Source organism: Convolutriloba macropyga, chromosome 12 (genome assembly GCF_964194025.1).
Source record: "Convolutriloba macropyga chromosome 12, txConMacr16.3, whole genome shotgun sequence".
In the NCBI taxonomy this organism is placed as follows: Eukaryota; Metazoa; Xenacoelomorpha; order Acoela; family Convolutidae; genus Convolutriloba; species Convolutriloba macropyga.
In genome coordinates, this window is record NC_134479.1 from 16,445,212 (window position 1) to 16,472,873 (window position 27,662).

The window sequence follows — 27,662 nt, forward strand, 5'->3', positions numbered from 1 at the left end:
CATGAGTTTGGGCAACATTTAGTGTTTTTTGTATTCCCTTGACTGACTACGATGAATGAAATGTCTAATTAGGCATTGAAGTAGCTATTAAAGATATTATTTAATGATTTCAGGTGATGCAAACGTTTTTTGGTAATAGCAATCGATAAGTATCCATAATTCATCATTTGAAATTGGTAAACTGACCTTTTCGTCAACTTGGCTATTTCGTCATTTGTTTCAACAATACTTTGTACTTTGTTTCAATGGAGAACGAGAAGAGCGAAACCTTCTTGATCTAGTTTTGGAATCTTCTTTTTAAAAATTTAGTTGAACTAATTTCAGACTTTTTTGTTTTTTTATATTAGTTACCGACCAGACTGATTTCAAATCAAACCTCAGTTATTGGAAGGTTAAATTTACGTGCAAATCAAGGCCAATCCACCTAAAAGATTATTTTAATGAAAAGCATATACTTTTTTTGGCTTCAGCGCCGTTTGCGTAAATGTGATTGGGAAATTTCATGTTGTGCTGTATTTGTTGTTAATTTTTCGGCTGTTGACTTTGTCTCATTAAGGCCATCTCTAGTTGGCTTCATAAGGTTCTTTTTGGTGTATTGTCCAATCATTAAACTAATATCTCATTAATGTCAACTCGCATTTTACTTTTAAGCTATTTTTTTTACCAAACGTTTTTTCTAAGTTTGCTCTTCTTGTTTGCTGTCTACTTGTTAATCATTTTTAACAATAACAGATCACTTTTTTTGTTGAAATGCAAGTAACTTAAGGATGATTTTTTTTAACTGATGCTTTTTTCACTTTTGATTAAGTTTTATTCAAGAAAAGATAGACGATGAGTTTCGGGCATAAGTAAAGCTTGTTTTTATCTGAGTTTGATTTTGTCTTGTTTTTAGAATTATTTTCTGTGAGTGATGAAGCTCAAAAATGTGTACTTTTTTAGTGTGTAATCTCAAACTGTGTATTTTACATTTTAGTCGCTGAAACCACGTTTTTAGTGTAGTGGAGAACTATCGAAAAGCATGCGTTTTTCTATTAATATTACATAACTGTTCAGTAGTCAAACATCAGAAAAGGAGACGTAAAATAGTTAACGTTGTTGATTTCATCAGAATGCACAAGTTGTGTACATGGTTTATTTTGCAATGTTTTAGTGAAGTTTGACATAAGTGTATTAAAAAATTTTCTACTGCTTCACAACAAATAACTAGACTCTTATTTGCACAGTATTAGAGATGTCTACATATATGAGAATCCAGAATTACTCGCTATCTTTTGGTAACAGAAATGCTATCAATATATATCAAGACACCTGAGAACGGACAGTAAAAGTCTACTTGTGCTCTTGCAAACTGATAATAACTTACTGGTTGTATGTTTATTCCGTCATTTGGTATCAGTTTGAGAACGAATTTGTTACATGATTAATTTAAATCGTGAAATGATACACTTGGTGATTCGGAAAATGTTTTCTTTATTTAGACTTTCTCAAATAGGTAATCAGCGTGTTAAGACAAACCTGAGCACTAAGATATGAAACAAAACAATCTGCTCAGCGTTAGCATCGCATAGAACAAATAAAGACGAGAAACAAAACTAATGTGAGAAATCAATCGGACGGATTTACACTAAGTGCAGAGGAGACTAAATTAACAATACAGAGCTTTTGATTTAAAAAAATTTGCAAAAATCACAAAAATTGGGGAATCAGTAGATTGAATAAAAATGAATTAAACATTTCAGTAAATTTTGCATCACCCAAAATGGCCACACATGATAGAAAAATCAAATTGACGATAGCTTTTATCTCTAGTTATTATGGTTATTAGCCATCTCTACTAATCATGTTTTTAATCATCCGGGATCACTGACAATTGTCATTTCAACCGACTGATTATTGATCATTCCATCTGAATGAAAATAAGACGTAACGTTTTAGACCCCATTTTTAAAATTAATAACTAAAAACAAAATTTCATGATAAATCTGAACTCAACGGGAGAACTAGTTATTTAATAAAGGGCTGTTAAAACGAGCTAGGATTATCTTGACTTCGTCACTCGCTCAGGACAACTATTTTTCACATCTCAAAAAGTTTAAAAATTTAAAAATTCATATAAATCTTTAAAACCTTGAAAATTCATTGATTTTCTAAACTAAATTTCAGCCAAAATGATTGGACGTCAAAATTAATTCTAAGAAACAAGATGACAGAGTCAAGAACAGAAAAACTTAGTTTTATAATGTTTTATTTTTTGAATTTAATTTATTTGAAAGTGTTTTAAACCTTTAGCAATAAACTGAATTCGTCAAATTGGTTCCTTTATATAAGTAGCAGAAAGCCTGGCAATCTCTCATTATCATGATACGTTAAATAACGTCAATGCTAAAAAGGACGTCAATAACTGGGAAAATTTTTTAAAACAAGTTAAAACAAGTTTTGCGAGAGAACAGTGTCGCAGTTTTTAAAAATAAAATAAGAACCAGAGCATTAAATAGGTTCTATTTCGGATTCTGTAGATGCCATTTGGATTTGGCAATAATGTGATAATTTGTCACGTAAACAAAAAAGAATCTAAAAATGCTCAAACAAACTAAAAAACACATTCTTTTAAATAAAGAAAAAAAATTTTGTTTGGCCGAATAAAAAATATAATTGTGATCTCTAAATAATGAGCACAAGTTACGAAAATTATACAAAACTTTAAAATACGAAAAAAAAGACCATAACCAGAACAAAAAAGTATAAGTTGAAGAATACCTTTGTCTATTTTTGCAAAAAGTTAACATGAAAATCAATAAAACCTTTAGCTATATACCGATATCAGTTATAAGGTTCAATAATATATCTATAATCGGCCACTGAAACCTTTTATTTCCCACTATTTGTCTTATGAACATCAAATACAGGGCAAAAAAAATGGATTTCTGCATAATAACAGTGTCGAAGTCCTTAAAAACAATAAGTACGTTCAATTACAAAATTTAGTGGACTTATTTCTTTAGATTGTTAACTAATAAACAGCTTACCAAAGAAGCAAAAACAACAGCAAAAATGGGCAGTTAACGGGAGAACTAGTTATTTAATAAAGGGCTTTTAAAACGAGCTAGGATTATCTTGACTTCGTCACTCGCTCAGGACAACTATTTTTCACATCTCAAAAAGTTTAAAAATTTAAAAATTCATATAAATCTTTAAAACCTTGAAAATTCATTGATTTTCTAAACTAAATTTCAGCCAAAATGATTGGACGTCAAAATTAATTCTAAGAAACAAGATGACAGAGTCAAGAACAGAAAAACTTAGTTTTATAATGTTTTATTTTTTGAGTTTAATTTATTTGAAAGTGTTTTAAACCTTTAGCAATAAACTGAATTCGTCAAATTGGTTCCTTTATATAAGTAGCAGAAAGCCTGGCAATCTCTCATTTTCATGATACGTTAAATAACGTCAATGCTAAAAAGGACGTCAATAACTGGGAAAATTTTTTAAAACAAGTTAAAACAAGTTTTGCGAGAGAACAGTGTCGCAGTTTTTAAAAATAAAATAAGAACCAGAGCATTAAATAGGTTCTATTTCGGATTCTGTAGATGCCATTTGGATTTGGCAATAATGTGATAATTTGTCACGTAAACAAAAAAGAATCTAAAAATGCTCAAACAAACTAAAAAACACATTCTTTTAAATAAAGAAAAAAAATTTTGTTTGGCCGAATAAAAAATATAATTGTGATCTCTAAATAATGAGCACAAGTTACGAAAATTATACAAAACTTTAAAATACGAAAAAAAACCATAACCAGAACAAAAAAGTATAAGTTGAAGAATACCTTTGTCTATTTTTGCAAAAAGTTAACATGAAAATCAATAAAACCTTTAGCTATATACCGATATCAGTTATAAGGTTCAATAATATATCTATAATCGGCCACTGAAACCTTTTATTTCCCACTATTTGTCTTATGAACATCAAATACAGGGCAAAAAAAATGGATTTCTGCATAATAACAGTGTCGAAGTCCTTAAAAACAATAAGTACGTTCAATTACAAAATTTAGTGGACTTATTTCTTTAGATTGTTAACTAATAAACAGCTTACCAAAGAAGCAAAAACAACAGCAAAAATGGCCAGTTAAGAGAAAAAAATCAAACTCGTAGTACCAAAACCAACAAGCCGATATTTAAAAAACCGGTCACAAAGATTAGTCTGTCTCTTATTTAAAAGAAAGTTTGACATGTGATTACTGAGAAAAACCTAAGAGTTGACAGAAATAAGATTAAAAGTTGGCAAGATCAAAAAACTGAAATTTTCTTAAAACAAAAATGTTCAATGTCATAAGAGACACTAGATAACGACCAATGCGCTGTACAGGTTCACTTACACCTCACGAAGAAGGCATATGGACTTTTGATTGGTTTGCCGTAGTAATCGGAAAGCAAAAAAAATAACAATTGAAAGTAAAGCAGAAGAATTCAGTTAAAGTTTACTAAAACTCTTCTTCAAAGCAAAAAAACCAATAGTCTTAACTCAAAACTTACTATATCCAAAATTGGCCTGATTTTTACGTAAATGGGAGCTGTCATTAAATTTTGGGGCGCCGAATTCCAACTAGCTTTTTTTGGTGTTTACGGGGATTGTGTCAGCGGTTTTTAGGTCTCTATTATTCGTGCAAACTTAAATAAAAGTGGACCAAAAAAGCATACTTTGTGCAATTTTTGATAAAAAAGGTATATTTGAAATTTGAAGATGTTTTTTTAAATTTCTAGCAAAAAAATGTCAGTGAAACAATTCAGCAACGATCGTCTATCTCTAAGGTTATCAACAACCCTCTACCGTTAAAAACTTTAACTTACTTTATATTTTTTATCAAACTTTTTTTCCATATTTTAGGACAAACCTGCTTTTTAATGATACCACTCGCAACTCTCTTCGATGAATAAATTGGTCATCCAAAAATGACTGAACAAAAGAACCATTTTAGTTTATAATTCCCACCTGTCCACTAAAGTGGGTGTCGGAACAATTAACCCAAAGAACCTTTATAGACCCCTTTTTTTAATCGAATTAGTAACTAAAAACACAATTTCAAAATTAATCTAACTCAACGGGAGAACTAGTTAATTAAAAAAGGGTTTTTAATACGAGCTACGATTATCTTGACTTCGTCATTTTCCCACATCTTAGATTTTTTTTCTTAAGAAATATCTAAGAGGACTCTTCTTGGAACTGTTTGAAAACAAAGTGACTAAACGAATTTTATGCAATAAACTCATGACAAATTTCAATTCCGTTACCTGACATTATCAATCAATTTGCAGTAAGTTTAACCAGGATTCTCGGTAATGTGCGAACATAGTGTTCCCAACCCTTGCATTCACGGTTTTGAATCAAATGGCTACCAAATGATGAGAGAAAAATTTCAAAACATACGTATCGCTCAAAAATCTTTTGAAAGAGTTTAAAAAAATGTCATCTTTGAGAGCCTATCACACTTGTTGTTAATAGGACTACTAGAACACAGTATTGAAAATCAAATAACAATCAATAATTACGATGAAAACTCGATGTGTATAATAAAAAATAATGAAATCAAACAGGCATTAGATAAAACCTTAACGAAACAAATTAACCAATACATCATAAGAAGAGATTTGGAAACTATCTTCGATCGTCTGTGTAACAGAAAAGAGAGCAAAAACTGTCCGAAAAGCAAAACTTTGTTTTTTTCAAAAAACAAAAAGTTTTAAAATGATTTTCAGCATTCGATATTAACTGAAAAAACTAAAATGCTTATTTATGTCTCCATTGAGAAGCAATTGAGACCTGTCATTATCCAGTGCAAGTCATAAGACTACAAAAAAGGAAAACATCAACAAGTTAAAGAGCTAATGTTTGCGGAAAAAACGTTAAAGCAATAACTTTGCGACAAAAATCATTAAATTTTTTCAATTAAGCATTATTTCCGCGAGTTATAACATTAATGTAAGAAAAAGAAAAAAAATCCTTTAAAAATGTACAAATTGTAAAAATCTCAAACGTTTCATGAGATCTCTTAGTAACAGTAGTAACAAAGCCGAGAAACAATTGGTTGGAATTAATACCAGTATAGAGATAAATTTACAGCTGAATGGAAACGGTTTGTGGCTTGTCTTTACCGAGACTCAGCCACAAATCGAATGAAGAATATTAAAATGGCGAAGCTCCAGAATTCAAATATGTTTTTGAAAAAAGTTTAAAAGACGTAACAAATAGAAGATTTCAAAAAAAGGGATGGACTAATTTACAACATCCCAGGAAACCCATTGCCCCCGATGTTGATTACACTGAGTCAAGAGACCACACAAAAACTACGAGCAGAACCCCAAAATTCAACAACAATTTTACAACATCACAGTGTTAAAGGCACTAAATTTATAGGATGTTATCTGCAATAACTGTAAATCATGACTTGTTCCTCATCTTAACATCAAAGGGTCTTCCTAAGAGAATCATGTCAACAAAAAATACAAAAGCACGCAAATTCTAAATTTTTTCAATTAAAAGGATCAAAGCCATCAGTCAAAACTTACAAATAACAGAAACAATCCTTAATCAACAAAAGTTGTTGAGAGCTCTTATTAATGAGCTCTAGTTACATGGTGACAATAACGAAAGCAAAATGGAGACAGTAGAAAATTTAGTAAAAAAAATACCATTTTATACATTAAATTATAACCCTTTGGAAATCTGTTTTTGCCTGTTTTTAATGTGACCACGCCTGAAGTTGAGCGATAAAAGATAAAATGTCAATAAAATGGCAATGTTCAAAAACCAAAAACTCAAGGACATTTAAAAAAACAAGAAAAAATAAAGTCAAATGAGGCAAAAGATAACAACCGAAAGCGTTTTCTAGATTCACATTTACCTCGTAAAATTGCCTATTGAATTTTTGATTGAACAGACTAAGTCCTTGGATTAAAAAAATTTAAAAATTGAACAAACAAAACAAGTTCAAAACAATTTCACTATAACAATTGTTCCGGGTCAAAAAACATAGCTTTAAATCTGAAATCATAAAAAAAGTAAGTTGGGCCTTCGTTTTTACTACAGTATTTGTCATTAATGGAGCACTGATTTGAAACTCTGCTAATTAATTTACATAAAATCTAAAAAGGCAGAAATATTTTGAAAAAGGGGCTGCACTCCATTTAATTCTAAATAATTTTTTACTGTAGAGGTTCAAAATGAGATGTTGAAAAGAAACAAAATGAATTTATTGAATACGCAATTACGCTCAAAAAATAAAAACAATCGAAAATTCTTCGCTTCATAACCAAGAATCCATTAACAAAATTCAAGACGGTTGCATGAAAAAATTTTGAGCTCACAAGAAAATGATTTCCACCTGTTTGAGATTATGTCAGAAGTTGAGAGAAAAAAGATCAGGTAGTAGCAAAGTTTAAAAATTCACCAACTTAAAGTAAGTGTACTGAAAGTAATAAGAGACGTTAGAAAACAACTGAACTCATTATCTAGATTCACTTATACCTTCTATTGGACTCTTGATTGGGGAAACTGAGTCAGTGGACAGCAAATTGTGTTTCAAGTGAAACGAAAACATATTTTATTAGCAACTTTTTGCACACTTTAGGACGTATCTGCTTTTTAATTATACCACTCACAATTCTCTACGATGAATATATAGACCGGCCAAAATTGACAGAACAAAAAAACTATTTTAGTTTATAGTTCCTACAATTAACCCAAAGAACCTTTAGCGACCTATTTTTCAAATTATTCAGTAAAAGTAAAATGACATATTTAATCTGAACTCAATGGGAGAACTAGCTAGTTAAGAAAGGGCTTTTAATACGAACTAGCATTATCTTGACTTCATTTGATCACGGCAACTATTTTTCACATCTTAGAACTTTTTTCTTAAGAAATATCCAAGAGGACTTTTCTTGGATCTGTTTGAAAACAGATTGACTAAAAGAGGTATATGCACTGACCTCAAGACAAATTTCAAGTTCCGTTATCTGACATTATCAATCAGTTTGCAGTTAGTTAAACCAGGAGTCTCGGTAATGTGAGTACGAACATAGTGTTCCTACCTCACTCATTCACATTTTTGAATTACAAAATGATGAGAGAAAAATTTCAAAATATACGTATCGCTCAAAAAACTTTTTATAGAATTAAAAAAAGCCATCTTCGAGGGTCAATCAAACTTGTTGTTAATAGAACACAATATTGGAAATCAAATAACAAACAATAATTACAATGAAAACTTGATGTCTAATTTAAAAATCATGAAAATAAACTTGCATCAGACAAAACCTAAACAAAACAAATAAATATCATTAGAACAGATTTGGAACCTATCTTCGAACGCCTGGGTAACAGGTCGAAAAAAAGAGCAAAAATTGACCAAACTGCAAAAATACATTTTTTAAAAAAACAATTAGTTTTAAAGTGATTTTTAGCATTAAATAATTAGTGAAACAACTGAAATGGACCTTTCATTATGCAGTGCAAGTCAAAATACTACAAAAAAGGGAAAATAACGGCAAATTAAAGAGCTGATTTTTGCGCAAAAAACGTTAAAGGCATAAATTTGCGACAAAAGTCATTAAAATTGTTCAGTTAAGCATTATTTCCGCAAGTTCTAACATTAATGCTAGAAACTGAAAAGAAAACAAAATCCTTTAAAAAAGTACAATAAATAAAAATCTCAAAGGTTTCATGAGATCTCTTAGTAACAGTAGTAACAAAGCCGAGAAACAAATGGTTGGAATTAATACCAGTAAAGAGATAAATTTGAAGCTGAATGGAAACGGTTTGTGGCTTGTCTTTACAGAGACTCAGCCACAAATCGACTGAAAAAAATGAAAATGTCGAAGCTCCATAATTCAGATATGTTTTTTAAAAACGTTTCTTTATAAAAAGACGTAACATATATAGGATTTCAACAAAATGAGATGGACTAATTTGCAACACCCAAGGAAACTCATTGCCCCGATGTTACTTACACTGAGTCAAGTGACCTCAAAAAAACTACAAGCAGAAACCCAAAATTCAAGCAGAACCCCAAAACTACAAGCAGAACCCCAAAAAAACTACAAGCAGAACCTCAAAACCAGTTTACGACATCACAGTGTTAAAAGCACTATATTTATAGGACCTTATCTGCAATAAATGTAAATCATGACCTGCTCCTCATCTTAACATCAAAGAGTCTTCCTAAGAGAAACATGTCAACAAAAGAAACAAAAGCACGCAATTTCTAAATTTTTTCAATTTAAATGATCAAAGAGATCAGTTAAAACTTACAAAAAACAGAAAAAGTCCTCAATCAACAAAAATTGATGAGAGCTCTTATTAATGAGATTGAGTTACATGGTGACAATAACGAAAGCAAAATGGAGATAGTTGAAAATATTTTTAAAGTTAATTTGAAAGGCATCAAAACAGACCGTGACAAACTCAAATCTCTGAATAGGTTCAGTTATACGTCCTGGGCGAGCAACTGAGACATGTCATTATCAGGTTTTTTTCGTACAACAACAAAAAGGCCGACAAACCTAGGCAAATTAAATTTTTAAAAAACCGCTAACTTATGGTAGAAAACTGTGCCTCAGCGCAAAAAGCATATATCATTCAATAAAAGCCATTAACATGTTCAGATACCCCCTTTTTAATGCTGCACATGTCCCCCGCTATGTATTCGTTCAATTTGACCTGTCAAGGAGGTGGCAATTTGACAAGCAAACAAAATGCACCTACAAATGGTTAAATTATGCTCAAAATTCAAAAAAGAGTTGAAAACTCGTAATATCGAAGCCAAGAGACACTTAGTTAATAAAAATTCCATTAGATACATTAAAATATAACTCTTTGGAAATCTTTTTTTTTGCTTGTTTTTAATGTGACTACGCCTGAAGTTGATCGAAAAAAGATAGTGGCAATGTCAAATGAGGCCAAAGATTACAACTGGAAACGTTTTCTAGATTCACTTATACCTCGTAAAAACGCTTATTGGTTTTTTGATTGAACAGACTAAGTCCATGGACTAAACGTTTAAGAAATTTAACAAAAGTTTAACAAAATAAGTTCAAAACAATTTCACTATAACAATTGGTCCTGGTCAAAAAACCATATCTTTAAATCTGAAATCATAAAAAATGTTGGGGGGTCATTTTTGCTAAAGTATTTGTCAACAATTGAGCCCTGATTTGAAACTCTGCTAATTAACTTACATAAAATCTAAAAATTCAGAAATATTTTGAAAAAGGGCTGCACTTCAATTAAATCTAAATAATTTTTTACTGTAGACGTTCAAAATGAGATCTTGAAAAAGAAACAAAATGAGTCTATTGAATACGCAATTACGCTCAAAAAATTAAAGACAAATGAAAATTCTTGGTTTCAAAACCATGAATCCCTTAACAAAAATCCGGACGGTTGCGTAAAAAAACTTTGAGCTTGCATGAAAACGATTTCCAGGTAGTGCCAAAGTTGAAAAATTCACCAACTTAAAATAAGTGTACTGAAAGTAATAAGAGACATTAGAAAACAACTGAACTCATTATCTAGATTCACTTATACCTTCTATTGGATTCTTGATTGGGGAAACTGAGTCATTGGACTGCAAGTTGTGTTTCAAATGAAAAGAAAACATATTTTATGAGCGGTTTTTTTCCATATTTTAGAATGTTTCTGCTTTTCAATGATACCACTCACAACACTCTACGATGTACATCTTGGCCAAAATTGACTGAACAAAAGAACTAATTTAGTTTCTAGTTCCTACCTCCCCACTAAAGAAGTGGGTTGGAACAATTAACCCAAAGAACCTCTCTAGACCCTATAGACCCTCAAATTATTAAGAAAAAACTAATTTTCATAATTAATCTGAACTCAACGTGAGAACTAGCTAATTAAGAAAGGGCTTTTAATACGAGCTAGCATTATCTTGACTTCGTCATTTGCTCACGGCAACTGTTTTTCCCATCTTAGAATTTTTTTCTTAAGAAATATCCCAGAGGACTATTCTTGGATCTGTTTGAAAACAAATTGACTAAAAGAGGTATATACAATAACCTCATGACAAATTTGCAAAAAGCTGACAGAATTTCTATTCCAGAAGACTCTTACAGCCAGAAGGAGTACTTCTAGCTCTCTTTTTTAGCTTACAGAGAATATGGCTGTTTTAAGCCGGCTACCTCAGACAAATTTAAAGAAAGTAGGCTAAAATATTGATTGGTTTATATTAAGGATATTTTATAGCCAAAAAAACTCGGACCAAACAATTCAGCAACCCTCTTCAATCTTTAGAGAAGAAAAGAATCCCATTTGCGGTAACATACCAGTTTTGAAACTTTCCAACAAGTAAACCCTTGGCAAGTGTTTTTATCTTTGTTGAGAGTTGTTATTGGAAAATTAAGAACTCGCTAGAAAAATGAACAGCTGTTTAGAAAAGTTTGAAATACTGTAGCAAAAGGAAATACAGAATGTGTATCTTCGACCAATCAGAGGTTGAGAATATTCTGTTTGTTTTTATAGAGCGCCTGCAAAATTAACTCTTGTCAGTCTAGTAGTTAACAGCACTGTCTGCTATCTCCAATCATGAATCCAGCCTCAAAAATTTTATTCACCGTAATGATTAAAGCTTGCCTTTTGTGTTTTATAGAGTCGGTTAGTTCTGAAAAAGCAGGTTAGTCTGTGAGACGCTGTAATTAAGGGGTCATGGTATCAAGTATAATCATGTAAGAAAAGTCAAACAGTTCAAAATGAAATTGGCAAAGTAGAATTTATGATTTTTATTTCAGACCGGGTTTTAGCTTCATGGGTTTTGTTGATTGTGTTTCCTACAGTGGTAGCCTTAAATTGTTGCTATATTCCTAATACGGAAGCTGAAACCCTATTTTTTCCCTCGCGCTAATAAAAATTAACGGCATTGTTACAAAAAACTACCGCTCGCTCGAATTCTTAAATTAAGTTATTTTTCGGGCCTACATAATTCTCCTATTATTGGTTTTTGCATTGATAGATTGTTAGAAAAAGAGACCGGTAGCTCCAGGTTTGGGGGTTTTGGGTACGGTAGGTTCGGCTTTGGTTTCGTTAGGTGCTTTTAAGGGTTTGGTAGGTACAAGATCGGGTGTAATTTTGAAAGGTATTGGTATAACGGGTACAGGTACAGGTACAGGTAAAGGTACAGTTTCAAGTGACCCCGCAGGTTCGGTTCAGTTAGGTTCAGTTATTGGGAGAAATCTTCCATCAGGAACGAGAACTCCAGCTGGAATAATAGATCCAAATATATTGCCCGCTCAACAACATTTTGCTTCAGGTGGCAACGTCGGTAGACTTTCTGTTTTCTGCATGTGAAGTCCAGGAGTAGGGTTCCGTCAATTGGATCCCAATTTGTCTTTGCCTTCATAACAAAAGATGAGACAAAAGTTCTTCATATACTTGCCACCATTGTTAAAGATTTTGCGATCAATCTTCCAATGGGCATAGACAATTAACATCAAAGATCATATCTGCGGTATTTCCCCGAAGTCAAATCAAAAGTTGATTGGGGAGGCTCTGGAGACATTTTTTGGAAACTAATGACCTCCATTGTGCTGCATGAGAATTCAACGAAAGTTTACCGAAGGTGACTTGACGTTAGAAGACGATGTAATAAAGCATTTGTTAAATCAAGCAAGGCCAGTTTTGGTAAAACGGCACTCTCAACTCCTCTGGAAGTTTCTGTTTGCTATTTAAGCTATTTGCTAATTAAGCTGATACAAATTACAGCTACTCAAAAACTGCAAATGCCACAGCTACCCAAATGTAATCGCAGTTTCTACAAAGTGGATGTCAACAAGATCTTCGTAGAAACCGCATTTGACGAATCAGCAATCTGTAAATCAATCAAGGTGAAATAAGTCAATCAAAAATACATATAGAACTTCTACAGCAAATCAAAGAGCAAAAATTTCTCGGTATCCTCTATATTTTGCTGAAAAAGCGAAATCTTGCAAACAATGGTGTCAGTGGCCAAGAAAGAAAAATTAAAACAGAGAGCCAACGTTCCGACTATACTCTTTAACAAATCCAATATACTAGTAACCCCTAATTTGTGTGCAGCTTCCTCTGGGTGTAAGCCCCGCATTCGCACAGCTGCCAAATTATGCGGTAATTCAAAGGATTTCACAGAAGATACTGGTTCAATGACATCAATATTTATGCCTTATTTTGTTAATAAAAACTGCTGCTAAGAGACTTAGTACAATCAATGGAGAATTCTGGTAATGTCATCGACAATTTCCATTCCGTCTTTGCGCAGAAATTTTCTTTTCACATTCCTCATAGCAGATATAAAAGACATTCTTGGCTCCGACTTCCTGATAGTCACTTCAGTCCAGTTTGTTAACCACTTGTTTTTGTCAGTTAAAAACGATATACTATGATCAATCATGGAGAAAAACTATGATGCTCTTGATGGCGTTAATTTTGATGTGCAAGCAAAACACAGTTCACAAAACTGAAGCATCTGAGAAACAAATTTTTTCTAAACCAGGACAGTTGATTCCGGAAAAAAACGAAAATCAGTAAGAAGGCCATTGATGAAATGCATAGGCTTTATATGATACGATCATCTAAGATTCCTTGATCATCACCTTTGCATAGGGTCCCTATGGAAAAAATTGGTGATTGGAGACTCTGCGGTGACTATCAATCTCTAAATCACATAACTGTCAGAGATAATTATTCATAGCCTAAGCCTTCAATGGTTGAACTTAGTAGAGAAATTTTTCTAGCAGATTTGACTTGATCAAAGCATGCCATCAGATACAATTTCACTCAAATGACATGAAAAAGACAGCCGTAACCACACGTTTTGCTCTGATCGAATTTATCAGAATGCAGTTCAGTCTGAAGACTGCAGGAAACACATTTCAAAGATTCCTTCACGAAATTGTTCCGAATATATCAGATGTTTATGTGTACTCAGAAGACGTACTGGTAGCATCTCTCTGATTTTAAGTTGCATCTGCAAACAAATGACCTCCTGTTAACACGATAAAAGAATTATGGCTTGCATTTGAACTCAATGCAACTGACAAAAAAACTGTTGGTTTATTATAGCTTGAAATCAACGACTTGCATCAAAGATTGACAACTTGATTTGCTTAAATGAGCCGAAGATTTAAAAAGAGTTCCAAAGACTCTTGACAATGTTTGGCTTTTACGTGAAGCATATTCTGCAATCTACAAATTATTGAGCCCTTACAGCAACGTCTTAATTCATGTCAGCCAATACAAAAAGATGTGGTGAAAGAAGCAAAGTTGGTTTTTGACATCCAGCTTATAATTCAGAATCTTTCCCAATCATTCCGAATCTTTTAGCGCACTTAAGGAAGCCTTGAGCAAATCAGTACTACTTCACCATATATCACCAAATATCCCCCGTCATTAACAATTGATGCTCAAAACTTCTTTTGGTGCACCTTTCAATGAGGTATCCATTTGGGACAAAAGCGATCACTCGCATTTTTCTCTGGAAGGCTAACACAAGCAGAACGCAATTATAGCGCTTCCGACAAAGAATTACTTGCAAATTATGCTCAACTGTTAAATTTTAATATCTTAAAGAAGGCACAATACTGCTGTTTTTAGGGACTGCAACCCCCATAGCTTGCACTATTGTCAACCCAGTACAAAAATTGCATAGTCTACAACGAGCCAGGCAAATTTCTTTTACAGCTGGATATATAGACGATTGTTCTGCCCGGAAATATTTTTGCCGATTGTTTATTTCGTCCCTCGGTTGATAATTAGGAAAAATCTGAAAAATTATTTGGCGCTTAAATCGAGTTTATTGATATGCCAGAAATAGCAAGCAGAAACAAAAAAAGTTTGCAAACAAAAAATGAACATTTGAGATGAGTACAAGTGTTTAGTATTGTCAAGAGAAACCTCTGTGATAAATTTGTTGTCACACGACGAATTTTACCTCTAGATTTTCGCTTTTTTGTTTTCAGAAAGCTTCGAGACTTGTTGTCCTGTTTGTAGCAAGTTTTAGATTGCCAAAAGCAGGTCATAAAATCAAACTATGGTGCAAAGAATGTCTCTGATGCCAACAGATAAAGATTCCACGTACCAAAAAACCTAAGAAGTTTCACGGCGGTATTAACCGGTTCAGCGATAAACATCTAGATATTGTGGGACTACTTTCAGCAGCTCCAGCTTTGCCTCATAAGTATCAACCAACGTCTACCGAATTTGCGTGCCTTTATCCATAACCACAGACAGAGGTCGTCAACTACAAGGTGAACTTTATGAATGCATAACAAAAACTAGTGGTTCCTGTTGGCTAAGAACAACTATATATCATCCTCAATCAAGCGGTCAGATAGAAAAAATCCATAGACCACATTGAAAAGTCTCAAACTGATTGAAAGGGATGGGCTCAGAGCCTTGTCAATTGTTCTGTTTGGAGTTGAAATTGAACCAGACAAAATTGGTGTTTTGTCATTAGCAGCAAGCATTGGTCTTGAAGTTTTAATCCCAATTTCGATAGACAACATTCAATTAGAAAAGTTGGCTTTCGAGGACTTTTGCAAGCTACACAGTCGTTTAGACTATTTAGTTTTCACCTCAGAGAGAAACAGAATCAATCTCAAAAGACAATAATTTTGATTTAAATGAATTTTAAGGAAATTCTCATGTTGGGCAGCGTTTTTTTTGTAAAACAGTCGTTAGAAGCTTCTTAATGAGGTGCACGTGAATTAGCCTCTTTTAATATTGAGAACACAGCGCAAATAAAAGTAATGGTTTGAGTCAAACAGTAATTCTGCAATGCCAAAACTATGCAGACTGCTTCAGCTTTTGAAAGGAGCCATCAATCAAATAGCAGTGCAAAAGAGAGCCAAGTTAACATGAATGGTGAGACGAAATAAACTTTACGAGTGCGCTCGAATGGTTTCCTTTAGATTGTGTTGGTCTACGAGCTCATCCAAAAGGCTCTTAGCTCTGTGCAGCGTGCCAAATCACTCCAACTGTCAAGCATGAGCACATAGATTGAGGAAAATGAGGCTGTCAATGAAGAGATTTGGCTTTGTTGGCATATTTGCAGCTTTTGCAGGTTGATTTTGCAACATTTTTATTCTCCTCATTCATTTTTTGTTTATTGTTACAATTTTGTCCACTGAAATCTTTTTTAATTGTCAATAATTGAAACTGCTAAGATTTTCAAAAGCGAACATAGCCGTTAGATTTTCGGAAAATGGCCACCGTTGACGCGCTTGATGCATATCGGGATTGAAACAGAAAAAAAGAAGAAATAAATTGACACATTTTTTTCTCTTTTTTTCAGCGTTAAAAAGTGTTCTAATTCGGCTTGCGGTTTCGGTTGGATTCTAAAACTTTTCCTAATTTAGCTCTAAACTGAAATCTAATAATCTTAAAACCAATGCCATCTAGCAAACACTCTAATGAACTTTGATAACCTAATTCTCAATTACTTAATGACCGGGCTTTATCGGTTTATCCCATCTCTTTTGATTTTGTTCTTGTGATCTTGACTGTATTATCCGTTTTGCTTAACTCATTGAGTGAATGTATTTAAAAACCATTCAGTTGAAACAGTGAAGGAGGTAAGACAGATGTCAAATGTGAAAATCATGATGTCTGTAAAACGAAAAATTTGATCAATTGTTAAAGCGAATTAAAAAGAATGAGAGCGCCTTAATAATTACCGTATGAGAGGCTGACCGCGGCTATCAAACAATTTTAAAGACAATTTCGTACAAAAAAGAACTAAGTTTTCCAAAAACTGACCACTTTCATCCAATTTAGCACTCATCTTATACTCTTTTACAACAGAAATTTGACCTAATTGAGCCTATTTTTCTCTCTTCAAAACTTAAGTTGACATTAAATGAGTTTGTTTGTTATTTTTGTCCATTTGTTTTTCAATTTTGTTCATTTTTCTATTCTGTTTGATAATTTTACGGTTATCTTTAGATAAATTGATAGCTTTTTTTAGTTTTGAGTGAGGTGGACAACCTATTGGGCCATGTGGATAAATTACTCGCCAATGTAGACAATCTATGGGACAATTTGGGTTTCAGTTTGTCGGATATATTGTGTATTTTGCGAATTTTGGTGGTTATTCAATGATATTTTAGGTATTGTGCAAGTTTTGGTGGATATTCTACTTTTGCAGTGTCTTAGTTTTCCGACACTCAGCAGGTGGAGATACGTAGGATGCGGTAATTTAGCGGTCCTTGTATCGGGAATAATCATGTAAAAAAATCGAACCTTTCAAAATCAAACCTGAAATGTAGAAATCATGATTTTTTTGTAACCACGTTTGAGCTGTGTTGATTGTGTTTGTCACCGTTCATTTCTCTATGTGCTTCCATCATAGTAAAAAATATAACTAATGTTTTAAAAGGAAAAGCGTATTTCATTTTAAGCTACGTTTCCCCAACTCCTACAAGTCTACTTCGCTCGCGCAAATAAGTAGCCCTGGCTCTTTATACTTTTAAGCAATACAAGGAGCCCTCCACGGGTTTGCGTTATTACTCTATAAATAAACTTTCTCGGTTTAAACTGTTCTTGTAAGTAGAAAGACAGCATAAACGGACAAACCATAAACAATGTCGTATTTTTTGTCCCCATTCCCCATTGTTTTTTTCAGTATCAGTGAATTAAACCCGGGCCGATGAATTTTGTCAAAGTTATGTAAGATCAGTGGTGACTAGCGTTGACAGGTCGAAAAAATCATCGCAATTGTCTTTCTTAAGTTTGTGTTGAATGCGTTGAATTGAGCGTGGATCTTACATGTTTTGCATTTAATTTGGCGTAGATCTTGCATTTTTTGCGTCGAATTTAGGGTAGATCTTGCATATTTTGCGATGAATTTATCGTAGATCTTGCCTATTTTGCGTTGAATTTAGCATAGATCTTACATAATTTGCGTTGAATTTGCGTTGATTTCACATAAAAACCAGGAATAGAACTCTGATCGTGGGAATCGAACCACTGAAATCCTGCTTACTTGTCGGCTCTTCCACCACTGCGCCACGGAACCTTACTCTTTACAAATTGGACTGTAACACGACGTTTCACATAATTTTAGCGTTTCTAAGCGTAGATCTTACGTTTTTTTCATTGAATTTAGCGTTCACAGTACATAATTTTGCGTTGAACTCAGCTTAGACCTTATTCTATTTTTGCTCAATTTTTGCTCCATTTTCCTCTCCTGGCAAATTTTTCCAGTTTCTCTTGCACGCAAGCGGTTTCTGATTTCCTGAAAAAACCTCAAATAATGGTGCCTGCCTACCTCATTTTATCATCCAACTGCCCCCTACCAGTACCTCTCCGCCCCCATACAATCCCACCCAATGTACTCGCACCCAATATACCCCGCCCCAACCAACTTACCTCGCTCCCCCCAAAAGTACCCCCCACCCACACGTACACCCTCCCCACGTACCCCTCATTTACCCCACCCAACGCACACCCCTGCCCCCCAAATACCCCTCACTCCACCGCTCACATCCCCTCCACTTGTACTCCTCATGTACACCACCCCCACCCAACGCACAACCCCCAAGTACCCCACCAACCCCCCCCCCCCACATAACGCCCCCACACACACACCACACACACACGTACCCCCTATGTATCCCAACCCACGCACACTTCCCACGTACCCTCCTAACCCCAAACCCCTCGTACAAACATACCCCCCAACGTTCCCCACGCCCAACATACCCGCGCCCCCAGGTGAAACATACCCCACCCATCGCACACTTCTGCCCCCCCCCCCAAATACCCCTCCCCAGCGTCCCCGTCCCTCCAAACAGAAAAGGAAAACAGAAGAGATAAATTCGTCAATTTTTTTCTTTTTTTCATTGTCAAAAAGTGTTCTTATTCGGCTCAGAGTTTCAGTTTGATTCTAAATCTATACTTAATTCAGCTTCGAAATTGAAATCTATTAAATACAATAACAATGTCAGCTAGCAAACTCTCTAATGAACTTTGATAATCTAACTTTGATTAAAAATGATAAAACCAACCCCCTCGTTCAAGCATACCCCCCAACATCCACCCACGCCCAACATACCCCTGCCCCACTTAAAAAATATGTAAGATTGGCGTTGAATGCGTTGATTTTATGGAAGATCAACGTTAAATTCATCAATAAATATGTAAAATCTACGCTAAATTCAACGCAAAATATGTAAGATCTACGCTAAATTCGACGCAAAATATGTAAGATTGGCGTTGAATGCGTTGATATTATGTAATATCTAATATCTACGCTCAATCGTTGATCTTAAATAAGTTCAACGCATTAAGTTCAAGCATAATGACGCAAACAGATTTGTCGTATGTTTGGAATTACGCATGGTTCTAGCTTGAACACAAAAAAATTGATGAGCTCTAAATCAACGATATGTTTTATTGTGATTAATTGTGAAACATATGTCACGCAGTTTGACTATAAAGAATTGTGTATGATGGGCAACCAGGGCAATATGTCACAAATTTGAAAATTTACCCTTTAGCTAGTTCGAAGAAGCGTCCCGGTTTTATAGTTTACATTATAAATAATTTAGCACATCCGGCAAAAAACATAGCCGGCAAATTGCCTAAAAATAACCTCTGTTGACGCGCTTGACGTACATGTGAGGTTGAAAGAAAAGAAGCAATATAATTTGAAAAAATTTTTTCTAAGTGTTAAAAAGTGTTTTAGTTTGGTGTGCAGTTGCAGTTATGTTATAAAATTATACTTGCTAGCAGTTTATTTGCTCTTTGTTTTAGCCCATTTCCTGGTTTGTCTAAAAATTTAATAAATTACAACTTTCATTTTATGAAAGTCTTAGGATTACAACTTTTCATAGACGACATAATAGGAAGTTGTAATTTTACAACTTTTTCAATTATGAGGTCAACCCGGGAACGCTTACTTACCAGATAGACCAGTGTAAAATTGGAAAATTCCAGCCAATTCCGACAAATAAAAAATTTGCGTAACTTTTTATTGCTTAACTCAAATGCGAACCCAATCATTGTTAAATAAACGTGAAAAAGTATCACATTTTGAGAAGAACTTTTTCTACAATGAAACTTGAAGAGTTTCTACAAATTTAAATTGGGGTATCGCGTAGGCTAACGTCACATAATATCTGATCAAACTGTTCATGATACTGGTTGACAAAAGTAAACGCACAAAATTGAATTTTACATGGCGAACTGCGTGTTTGAAGCAAATTCCATTCAACGTTTATACTATTGTTATTTTTTTTATTTTTAGATCAGTCGACGCATGTTCTTCAAAAAATTTTGTAGATCTCAATTAAGGCAGTGCTACTTTAGAAAGAATTCTGACGGAAATTGGCCAGTTTTGTGTACACAGCAGTGAGATGAGTTCCACTTAAAAATCTGTTCAATGTGATCAATAAGTTGTTGAGTTCATGATAACAAGAGATGAAAACATGATAACGTTAAACCGATTTCACGTGGAACTCAAGTCACTGCTGTTTACAGCAAAATGGCCCACTTCTATCTGGATCGAATTCTTTTTGCAAGTAGGCCTGTTAGTTTTTCTTAATTGAAATCTACAATAATTCGGATGATCATTGCGTCGATTGAATTAAAAACCAACTGCCCAGTTTCTGTTGGTTAACATTGGCTTTACAAAAAGCAGTTTAGCATGTAAAAGTGCGTTTTGTGCGTATATTTTTTGTCAACGAGTGTACTTCAGATCAGAAATTTGTTAGCTCCCTTAGTTTTACGAAGTAAAATTTGTCTTTTTGAGGCATGATCACTCTAATTTGTAACCAAACCTCACGTCATTCATCTCTCGCCTACCAATGACATTCATACGAAACAAAACGATCATGCACCAAAAGTCTGATAGAAGTTTTGATGAACTTCTTCCCACCCGAGTCGAGATTTTATCAGACAATAATGTAAGATTAGCGGTGAATAGCGGTGAAAAAAACTTTTTTCACCGCAGATCGCCCGCATCTTTTAGCGTTGAATGCGGTGACAGCGGTGAATTTTTGTAAGATTTGCGTTGAATTTAGCGGTGAAAAATTTTTCACCGGATTTCTTACAAAAAAGAAACTAACGTACAGAGGTTCGAAACACTCAACTACCGCATGTCACCAACTTCTTATTCCACTGCGCCATCTGTCACTTACTTTAATAATATTTCCTGTGAATTTAAGATAAGCGTTGAATTTAGCGGTGAATATTTGTAAGATTTGGGATTTTAGCGGTAAAAATTTTTTTTTCACCTCATTCTGCTGTTAGCGGTGAAAAAAATTTTTCACCGCATTCTACTGGTAGCGGTGAATAATTTTTTTTCACCGCCTTCTGCTGGTTGCGGTGAAAATTTTTTTTTCACCGCTTATGAGGTGAAAAAAAAATTCCACCGCTTAAAATTTTTTTCACCGCATTGATCGCATTGAGCGCAAATCTTACACCTTTTCTCAAATTCACCGCCAATCTTACATCTTTTAGCGATTTTTAGCGGTGACCCGGGCAATTTCAAGGTATACATTAGACAATGGCGAACATATACGAAGAAGTAAGTTAGCACAACTACCTTTTCGAAACAAAATTCACTTTTTGTATTATTACTGTAACACAAAATCACATTTTGAACAAAACTTTTACGCCGATGATCCCCTTCACTAGTGCTTACGCCTAACTACAAAATTCAGATAAAACAAAATATTCCTTAACCACAAATCTCCTTGTAAATATGATGAACTCTATCCAGGGTTAAGAAAAGAAAGTTGTCTCACGATGTGATATGTCTTCAGGTTTGTTCAACTCTGGCTAAGCTTGCACATGCGTTGAACATTTGAGAAAGAAAAAATGTGAAATCGTATAAAAACTTTTTGGAACAATCGGAAAATTCTCTGTGATGTTAAGCTTGAGTTTAATTGCATCAAACAACACAGCCAGCAATTTGCCGGAAAACAGTCGCCGTTGACGCGCTTGATGTACATTGAGATTGAAGCAGAAAATGAAAAAAAGAGGTGATGAAAAAATGACACTTTTTCCCTAAGTTTCAAAAAAGTGTTCTAATTTGTTGGACAATTCCAGTTGGATTCCAAAACTAAACTTAATTCAGCTTCTAAACTAAAAATAGTAAGTTTAATACTATATTTAGAAAACAATTGCTCTGATGAACTTTAATAACCTAAACGGCCCGGCTTTGTTGGTTTATCTCGTTTCTTTTGAGTTTGCTCTGTTGACATTGATCGTATTCACTATATTACGTAATTCAATACGTGGAAGAAGGTAATATCCTTTCAGTTGAAAGAGCGAGTGAAGTAAATCAAGCATGAAAAATGTGACTTAAATGAAATGGAAAACGTGTTTTAAAAACATAGCAGAACAAGTCCTGACGAACAACTCAAAGAACTTTCATTGACTAAACAAAAAACTAAACCTAGAACGGACTAAGAAAGAAATCGGAAGACGACTTCTAAAAAAAGGTCAGAAATAAAAACAAAGCTGGCAGATTGCCAGAAAAAGGCCGGCGTAGCTTTATAGTTCTGCAATCTAAAAAAAGCAAAAAATCTGACCAAAAAATAGTATTTTTATTGAAGGCTGAGATGTTATATTTTGATTAAGAATTTCTCTAAGTTTTTGCTGCCTCTATCAGCTGCTCCTAAATAAACTTCATTTAGAGTGACACATTCACTGGACCTTATCTATTTGAATTAAAGTAAATAAAAGTCAATTTCAAAGTGAGGAAGTGATTTTTGAAAGTGAGGTAAACCACGTGTGACCAAAAATTTAATCACGCAAATGAACACAAAATTCGCTCCAATAAGGGTGAAAAATGACGTCACGCACGAATTTCAGTTGAAATTGCATGGACGAAAGAATAAAAAGTGGTAGTGGCGTCATATGGTTGTAACCAACATTTGACGACGAAATAAAAAAAAACCAAGAGAAGGCCAATAATAGCCCCAGCTTTCACTGCGCGGCTTTTAAAAAAAGAAGGTCAATGTCAAAATGCCGCATGTGTACAAAAGAACCGCTAGCGAGAAATTGTTTTTTTGTTTGAACAAAAAACTAGGATATAATGAACTATGAATGGATCGGGAAAATCATTTAGAAAAACTTTCGATCCAACACATGAAGAAAACAATAAAAATCAAAGTGAAATTGCCGCATGTGATCAAAGAACCACTAGCGAGAGGGCGAATTTTTGTTCAAACACCGTTTTCTCAATATACCTTAAAATTAGAGCGAAATTTTTCACGCCACTAAACCGCTCGCTCGTTCGCTCCAATTCCTGTGTAGGCGTGATCAAAATCACTACTCCAATTTGAATTCAAAAATCATAAAAATGTATGAACAGATCTTTAAAAAAAGACAGCGCCCCAATACAATTCAATTTCTTTGAATTCTAAAAAACCAAGAGAAGGCCAAAAATAGCCCCAGCTTTCAGCTTTCGCTGCAGAGCTATTGAGAAAAAAAAATTGTTACGTAGTAAATGAACGAATTTTAGCCAATCAGATTCGAGTATTTCAAATCTTTAAAACAAGAATTAAATACATGCTAATGTACGTAGAAAAATCCGAAAAAGTTCATTTAACCTAATTTTAAGTAAATAAAACCACGATATGCATCAAATGGGCTTGTTTTCGGCTTAATTTTTTTAGGTCAGCTAGACAATAGTTGTATGAACACGAATTGATTTGACATCAATGACATCAGACGAAAAATCTGTTAAATGAGCATCAAAAAATCTTGCCGACTAAGTTTCACTTGTTACATTGAACTTGATAATGCTTATACTTTGTTGGTTTGTACGTTTTGGAGCTTACATATATAATCTGCATTGAATCTTTCGAACTTCTGTTTTGCGTCGGAGTTTACAAAAATCAATGTCAAAATGCCGCATGTGTACAAAAAGGCCACCAGTGAAAAAAAGATTTTTCTTCAGACAAAAAACTAGACCTAGATTGAACTATGAATGGATCGGGAAAAAAGTTTGGAAAACATTCGATCCAACACATCAAGAAAACAGTAAAAAATCAAAGTGAAACTGCCACATGTGAACAAAAGACCAATAGCAAGAAAGCGAATTTTTGTTCAAACAAAGTTTTCTCACTATACTTTAAAATTAAAGCGAAACATATTCACACCGCAAAACCACTCGCTCTTTCACTCCACCTTCTGCTTTGGTGTAACTTATGCAAAAGAAGACAAGGAATCAAAAGTGATCAAATGAAATAAAAAATCATAGCAAAACAAGTCCTTGGAGCTTTTCTGTTTGTGCCCCCAGTTCGTTTTGCTCCCCCAATCACAGAGCACTTGCTATTACATGGTAAATCAATATCAAAAATATGGCATGTGCGTCAGGGGATTGCAAAAAGTATGCACTCACTAATCTGGGGGTGGAGCATAAACAGAGATCCAAGTCCTGACCTACAATTCAAAAATTTTTCACTCACCGAACAAAAAACTAGACATAGAATGTGCTATAATATGATTGGGAAAACCGTTCACAAAACAATTGCAGCAAAAAAATGAAAACTTCGCATGTAAACAAAAAAATATTAGCAACAAAGCAATTTTGGATTTTTTCCGTATGTGCCCCCTTCCAGTTTAGTGGGTGTATAATATTTGCAACCCCAGAAGCAAGTGCCATACTCTTAACTAACGGACAACTAGAAAATGGCAAGTGCTCTGTAACTGGGGTAGCATAACACACTAGGGGAGTGGGGGTCAAAAATGCAAAGGATCCGCAAATTTTTGTTCATACATCACTTTCTCACTCAACTTTGAAATCGGAGCGAAAAATTGTCACGCAGCAAAACCACTCGCTTTTTAGCTCCACTTCGTGTTTCGGCGTGACTAAAATCAATTTGACTTCAAAAATCATGAAACTGTGCGATTAGTTCTTATGTAACATAGCCGGAAGAATTCCGGACGCGACTCAAAGATGTCTTCGCCAAAAAGCAGCATATCGGATCATGACAATAAAATATATCGCAATTGAAACTTGGCTGAAACGTAATAATAGCAACAAGGAAACAAAAATTCAATTTTTCAACTTGTACAAGTACAAATACAAGGGGAAGACAGAATTTCAAATAATCGAGACAGGTTAATTGCACATACAAGTTCGGACTATCAGAAAACAATAGCTGAAACGTCCCTAATTTTGGAATAAAGCGAAAAACTGAAGAATATTAACATACATTTTAACATTTTTTGGCAATATTTTGTCAAAATTCAAAGCAAAAAATGCTTGGTACAAAAGGCTAATTTGAAATAAAAATTGCCTATGAGCAGCAAGCTTACATTTAGTTACAAGTGGGAGCAATGCAACACAATAGTGCGCTAAAAGTTGCTAAAATAGCCTCAAAAACCCGAGAATTAGTTGACAAACCTTCAAATTAAAGTAAAACTCCCTTTAATTACCAAAAACGCTATCAAAACAACCTGAATATTATAACTTTAGTCTGAAATGACCTCTTAGACATCTTAGTTTCAAAAAACCAATTATTGTTGGCAGATTGTCAGAAAATAGCTGCAATAGCTTTGTAGATCTGCAGTCTAGAAAAGACAGTAAAAAAACAGACCGAAATATTAACTCTTTTCAATAAGGGAAGAGATGAGAAATTTTGGTTAAGAATCTGTATAATCTGTATATGTCATTGCTAACTCCCTTAGCTGCTCTTAGATGACTTTCATTTAGAGTGACAAACCTTCACTTGACCTTATCTCTTTGAATTAAAGTGAAGAAAAGTCAGTTTCAAAGTGAGGAAGTTATTATTGAGAGGGAGGTATGTCATGTGTGACCAAAAACTTAATCACGCGAATGAACAAAAACTCGCTAAACTAAGAGTAAGTAAAGATGTTACGCACGCACTTCAGTTGAAATTGCATGAACGAATAAACGAAAGGCGGATTTAAAGTGGTTGTAATTTCATATGGTTGCAACAAAAATCTTGACGAAACAAAAAAAAATCAAGAGAAGGCCAATAACAGTTCCAGCTATTGTTGTGCAGCTATTAAAAAACGCTTGAAAAAGCCAAACGTGAAAATTGTCTCAAACCTACATTTCTCGCTCTGTTTCAAAGGAAGGCATGAACAAAAGAGCCACTCTATCTTTCCTCCGCTCTTCATATTCCGCCTTTCAATTTTAATCACTCCTTGAACTTCCGGTTTTCTTGCTCGCTAAACTATAAAAAAATAGAAAACCATAAAATCTCTTTGAGTCTTTAATATACACACCCCAATACAGTTCAATTTCTTTGAATTGTAAGAAGGAGAGCGCATAAATAACAGCCGCTGAGAGGCTGACGGTGGCACTAAATAAATTTTTACTGCGTAATTTCTGATGTCTAGGTATATGTTAGCACATCTAAAACCATCTGATTGATATCTCAGACCAATTTTAACGTGTCGAAGTTTGATAGTTTTTCGATGTATGTGGCTGCAATTTTCACTTAGGGTTACTTTTTTTGTCAAAAGCACGTCAATTTCAGATATATTTAACTTGTTTATAATTGCATTATGCGTTCCGAGAGCTTCTAAAAAAACTAAACAATTTAGCGCACATGCTTAGTTCAGATAGCGCACAAAGCGCTATCTGAAAAATTTAGCTTCCATACTGCTTTTCAAAAAATAGGGGACCAATGAAAAATTTTTTTATTACATTAAAACTTTGCCTCCCATAGGGCGCTCTCAGGTTCTGCAAAAGTTTTTTGCCCATTTCAGATTCGAGAACTGCTATACTCAATATGTCAAATATCATCCACAGGAAACAAATCAAATTTACTTATTTACAAAATGTGCAGAACAATTTAGCAGTTTGGACAGATAAATTGTTAGAATCCTGCCTAAAAACTAAACCACCCGTCCAAAATTAAAAATGAAATTGAGCAGCATCTCCAGGCGTCATTTAGAAGCCAGATACAATTCAAACTGTTTATTAATTTTTGTCGAACGAAGTGTGCATCAACTAGATTAGTCCGGTGATCCTTTCTTCGCAATTTTAGGCTTGACAATTTTGTTGCCTGTCGCTTTAAATGGTTAAGCATTGTCAGTGATCAGCTGTTTGAATATTTTTTTGCAAAAAGAAATTAAAATTAAAAACAGTAAATTTTGTGGAAGAAATCATTTCTGCAAACCATCCGAGCACAAATTTAGAAACATCAATTGAGACGAACAATTTTTCAACGTTTCTCGATTTTTTTCATAGAAGCTCAACAACTATGTGTCAGCACATGAATCTTAGCGGCCAGGGGGACTTATTGCCCTGGCACGAGTGCGCTTGCGCCCGAGTGCTGGACAGAAGACCCGAGGGGGCTAAGATTCATGTGCTAACTTATTTAGAGAACCACAGGGTACGACGAGGGTTAAAATTTAATTAAAATTGAAATTAAGAGTAGTTTTGAAAAATATCAAACAAGAATTTTTCGTCAATTTTTCTACTTTTTTCCTATTTTTCAGCTATTTCAATCATTTTCTGCTCCAATTCGTCATCGCTATCGAAATCGTTGCTATCATGAGACCTTTTTTTCCCTGTTTGGCAACCGCTAATTTCAATTGTTCGCAAACTTATTCGCAAACATTTCCAAAGCTAATTAAAAAGTTGCTGGGAAAGAGGGGGTTGGGGGAGGGGGCTGGGTGTA

The 27,662-nt window shown here is 34.2% G+C and overlaps 2 protein-coding genes across 3 annotated transcripts in view; one reads left to right on the forward strand and one right to left on the reverse strand.

Moving 5' to 3' along the window:
* The window catches only part of LOC142350883 (polyribonucleotide 5'-hydroxyl-kinase Clp1-like), a 438,433-nt gene that overhangs the window by 233,051 nt on the left and 177,720 nt on the right, over positions 1-27,662 (forward strand). The window lies entirely within an intron of this gene.
* LOC142350402 (uncharacterized) overlaps positions 1-27,662 on the reverse strand; it is an 83,106-nt gene that overhangs the window by 39,917 nt on the left and 15,527 nt on the right. The gene's annotated exons all lie outside the window — the stretch shown is intronic.